Raw genomic sequence first — 5,670 nt, forward strand, 5'->3', positions numbered from 1 at the left:
CAGCCAGTCTGCCCAAATAAAAGTCTTTTAAACAAACCAGACAAGTAAAACAAAACATAATCCTGCTGTCCTCTCCTGGACACTGGAGCCCTTTGCTCTGGCTCCAGCACAGCAGCCTGGATACCCTGTGCAGTAAATGGTTCAGCCTACAGCTTGCTTCCTCTTCTGCTCTCTCCTCTGAGATTTTAAGCACCCAGTGGACTACTCCCTGTCCAAATGTCCTGCATCCAGGCTCTCTCAAGAGGACTGACTGTTTCTTCTTAAAGGAACTCACTGCCCTGTTACAAGCCAATAACCTAGTTATATGGGGTGTAAGACACCCAGGTTCAAGTCTGTGCTCTGATTTAGGTCAGGGACTTAAAAAGGAGAGATCCCAAAATGGGAGTTCATTTGGCTACAGCCACTGGAAGGGAGGTACATTCTTAAAGCACAAGGGTCCAGTGTCTCCACCAATGCTGTTTGGCTTCTTCTGTGCCACACATCTCTCCTTCTGCCAGACAGAGAAGGCAAGCATCACCCTGTGTTTCCCCATGGCAGATTCAGGCAGCTCTGTACATGTAAGGCAGCTACTGAAATATTGTTCCCTGGGACACGTATCTTTTGTTACAATTATTTTAGTAAATCAAATGCAAATTTACAATGGGTGTTTAAGCCTAACTAAGAAAGTGACATTGCCAAAGTTGGACATGAGCAAATATGCTGCTTAGAGTTTCACTGATTTCCATTTTTGCTTTATTTGCTATATATGTCAGTAGGAGATGAGCAAGAGTGTTCATGTTTTGAAAACTCAAATACTGGAGGTATAATCCTCTTAGCAATGGAAACAATTGTCTATTTCCTGCATGCAAAGAAAGAGCATAAACACTTCTTCCTAAAGGCAAACCTAGCATTTAGTTCAACAGTATGCAAATAATTTAATCTGGTCTTTTATTTTTGTTAGTTCTCAGAAGCAGCACTCTCTTTGTAGATTAGCCAGAATTTATAGATGATTTAATCCACGTTTCCTTCCATGCATGGCTAAACATTCCACTCAATCTGTTCTCCCGCTCTGTTTCCTGAAAACAACTCTGTTGATGCAGTGTGTGACCTCAAAGTACAACCAGGCATGTAGGACTTATGAGACTGGCCATGAGATACAATCCCAGAAACTAGTTATTTCTCTCAGCACTATGTCCAGATAAGGTTTTCTCCCCTCATGATTCAACAGACAAGCTAGAGCTGGAGGGACTGTACAAAGACAGAGGTGATATGAGATTTCATAATATTACAGAGAGTGGGAGCTGTGTCAAGGCAGAAGAGGTTATGTGTATCTCTGCCTCATTCAGAGTGGTCCCTGCAGGAACTCAGATTCACTGAGTCGGGTAAGTAATGCAGACCCTCGGTTTCCAGTGGGCTTGACAGCAGGTTCTGAGGATAAACCAGGAGCTGCTTCACTGGCAGCCGCCCAGCTTTGGAGGACATCAGACGACTCAAGAGAGGTGACATGTTCTCAGGTCTCTCTTTCCTAGAACCGACTGCTGATAGGGTACAAATGAGCTGTTAGACATCTAGACCTATGGTCTCCTTTTTCCTCCCCTGATTGCATTGGGAGTTGTCTCTACTACACATTTTGAGTTTTCTTCTTCATTTTTTACATACTCAATAGACATTCATTCTAAAGGGTGAAATCCAAGGGATGCTGAAGTGAATGGTAGGGTTTCACCCATCAAGTCTGAATTGGCTGGTTGACGAGGAACCAATGAAGTAGATGGGGTTTTGTCAAACCCAGCTCTTTGAAGCATCCTGTCTTGTTCACCATTAACGCACTTCATCTGCCTAGGGACAGCTGCATTTGACAAAAGAACCCTGTTTCCATCTCAACTGGTTTTAAAGAGCCCACTTGGCAAAGTCAACTGCTGCATGGGATTTAAAGAGCATGTTCAACTATTAAATAATAATTTAGCAGCTAGACAGGTAATCACTTATCAAGGTTCTCCTAGAGCCAGCACTTTCATAACCATTACCAGTGTGTTTGCCTTTATTAAACCTGAGGGAGCTCCATTTTCACTAATACATACTAACACTGAAACACCCAACCAAATGTGAGAGAACCCTGTGGATGCAAGGACCTAGGCCAGATACAGACATTACAAAGAAACCAATACAAACTCTTGGAAACCAGTCTACATCCGTACTTGAACAGAAGTTCAGTACACACATTGGGCTAAAAATGGCAGAACCCAGTCTAAGATAGACCTGGATCAATGTGGTATCAGACTTAAGCAATTTAGGCTTGACTGGTCTATCAAAGCTCTGTACCAGATCCCCTAGCGATTCAAGTTAGGTCACAGTCAGCCAACATCCTAGGCGCCTTTGTGGGCCCCCCACTCCTCCGCCCTCAGACGGAGGTGTGCTGGAACTTGGCTCACGCTCAGTTTCTCCAGCTGAGCACCTAGCCAGCCCCACCCCTAGGCTGTCACAGAGCCTAGATAGCAAAGCCTCCGTCCCCAGCCTCATCCTGCCTGTGCCTGTCAGCTGAGCTGGGCAGAGGGGGACAGAGACCCCCCAGCAAAGAGAAGGACAAAGCCCTCCCAACTGTGGTGGCTCTGGTCTGGGGGGACCAGGGAAGAGGGCCTGGCAGCAGGACAGGGCTGGGGAGAGGGCCCACGATGGCCAATCAGGGGTGGCCGGCTGCTCAGCTGGGCTCAGCATTCTTCAGTAGCCCGCTGGGAGGCGTGTGGGAATACCCCCAAACCACAGCCTTTGTGGCCCCCACCCTTCACCAGAAGACAAACGCCTGTTCTGTTCACTCCTGACCTAACCTTAGAGTAAAGCACCAAACTGGGATCAATTCTGCCTCAGGTTTTTTTAATGTCCGTTCCAAGCCATAGACTCCACCTGGCTGCCATGTTACAAAGGCAGCCCCATCCTAAATGAGATGATACCCAAGAGGATTACAGCATTGGTAGAGAGATACCCTTAACTGACCACAGAACACTGCAGCATTGCAACAGCTGTTGAAACAGGGTCTATTTAAATCTCTCTCCCACGATTACTTCAACTCCTTCCTTTGAAGAAAGTGGTACATTAGGAAATGCAAAATGCCTTTGGCATCTTTTTTTTTTTAATTTGTTGGAAATTACAGCCCTTGGTTTACTTTGTAGAGGAACAGAAGACATTCTGAAACAGTAATTTGATACTGCAAAAGAGCTCATTTCCCAAAGCAGAAGAAAATTACGAAAAGACTGATTGAAAGGGAAAAAATAGATAAAAAATGTGAATGAAAATTAGGAGTGCTTTAAGGAGAGTTGATTAGATGGTGCAAAAGCTATCCTGATTTCACAGTCAGCAGGGAGGGCAATTTTGAATGAAGACTTATGCTGTTTCAATGGGGAAGTAGCGGCAATAGTTAGAAATAAAAACAAACACACCAACATATAACAAGCAGGAAAAAAGAGAGTAGATAACAATCAGTGTAAGTTGGAAGTTATGAAGTGAATAAAATTGATAATGGAAGCTAATGACTGTAGTGGAAAATCCACATCTAGTAGGATGAAGGACTATAAAAATATATCAGAAAATGAGGCCATTGTAACAATGGTGCAGGCCCATTTCTAGACAGAGATGGTAAGATTGTTAATAATGGCTCCAAGAAAGCAAACACGTTCAATAACTATTTCTGTTCTCTATTTGGAAAGAAGCAGAATGCTGTATTCATCACACAACAATAAACCTATTTATTGTCCATTAATAACTAATGGCGATATTAAATAGCATTTACTAGAGATAAAATATTTTAAAATCAGCAGGCCTGAATAACATGTACACAAGAGTATTAAGACAGTTGGTTGAGGAAATCTCTGGACTGCTGATGTAAATTTTTAATAAATCTTATAATGCAGAGTAAATTTCAGAAGACTAGAAGAGTAATAATGTGCTGATATCCAAAATGGGTAAGCAGAGTGATTCAGGTAACCACAGGCTGACAAATTCTGAGCCAAATAATGGAAATTCTGTATGGACCCAACTAATAAAAAAAAACAAGATAGGAGTTTAATTAATGCCGGCCAACCTAATTTCAGTTAAAACATACCTGCCTTTTTTTCATGACATTACAAACGCAGCTGATAATGACATTGGGCATGTGTGGATGAAATGGGGGCCCTAAATTGAAGCAGTAGGTTTTAAAAAACACAGCTTCAATTTAGGTCTGATTAAACCCCTGTGTCATGCGCACACCCCACTGACTTACCTGCCTCTCCTAGACTGTGGGGGGGGGGCATGAAGAGGGAAGGCTGGTGCTTCCCTCTGCAGCAGCGCCCCCCCCAGGCGGCACCCATCTGCAGGCACCCAGCTCAGGCAATCCCGGAGGCACCGCAGCTGCGGTGGGAAGCACCAGGCCCCCCCACAGCTCAGGCAGGCAGGCTCCAGGGGGGATGGGGGAGAGAAGATAAGGTTCACCACTTCCATTGGGCGGAGCCTGCTTTCCCGGGCTGCTGCCAGGCTGCCTGCAGGGCTTCCGACGGAGCTGCAGAGCTGCAGGGAGCCCAGTGCTTCACTCTGCAGCTGTAGGGGCAGCAAACTAAAACTCCTCTAAGGAATCATTTAAGGCACATTACACTGCCAAATTACCTACAGTGGCTGGAATTAATGCACAATACGCTGCCAGTACATGCAAACACCAACACCATTAAAGCAGTGCAAAAGCATTTAGCCCACTTTAAAGTGTCATGCACACATGCCTCTCATTTCATTTACACACGGCCATTGAAATGATATACTGACCCCGTTCCACATGACATCCTGGTGAAATAGTTGTGCACAGTAGCAATTAAGCACATGTTAAATAAGTTAAGAAAAGACTGATTGTGCTCAAAGAAACAGTCTTCAGTGAGAAAATTATCAAACAGAGGTGTTTTAGTGGTGTTAGAGACCAACACTAGGCCTGACTATTTAACATGTGTATCAATGATCTGAAAGTAAATATTAAGCTGAAGTTGAAAAATTTGCAGATGACAATGATTGACAGAGCAGTAACTACTGATGAGAATGAAACACTCCTTTGGAGCAATATGAATCACTTGATAAATTCAACCTGTTCTGATAAAATATGTTTTAATACAGCCAAGAGCATGTATCTAGGAACAAAAATGTGTAGGCCAGGTCTGCTGAATGTGAAACTGCATCTAGAAAAACAGCAATTTTATACAAGATTCAGGAGACATAGTAGACAAACAATTCAATCTGAGCTCCCAGGACACAATGCTTTACCAAAATGGGCAAACGTGGTTCCTCATAAGGATAAGCAGTAGGGCTGTGCTAAGCTTCAGGTGCTAATTCGATTCAGAGGAGATTCGGCCTGATTTGGTGGCCAAATCTCAAAATCTGAATCAAATCAGGGGACCAATTCAAAGGTCCAAATTGATTCAAAGCTCTCCAAATCTTCAGAAAAGATTCAGAAAGCTTCAATGATTTGGAGAGTCCCTGGTGGCTGCAGCAAGGAGCTGCAGCCAGACTTGGAGCTGGTAAGTAGGGGCGGGGGATGGGGGGCTGAAGGGGGAGAGACCATGGGGTGACCCCTGCCAGTCCCCATCCCCCTCCTGCTCCCCCATCCTCTGCCCGCTTCCCCAGCCCCGCTCATGGCTAACCTGCCTGCCCCAGCTCCCAGTGCTTTAAAAAGAAGCCCCACTC

The sequence above is a fragment of the Gavialis gangeticus genome, unplaced genomic scaffold, assembly GCF_001723915.1.
Source record: "Gavialis gangeticus isolate Ggan-Ray unplaced genomic scaffold, GavGan_comp1, whole genome shotgun sequence".
Classification (NCBI taxonomy): domain Eukaryota; kingdom Metazoa; phylum Chordata; order Crocodylia; family Gavialidae; genus Gavialis; species Gavialis gangeticus.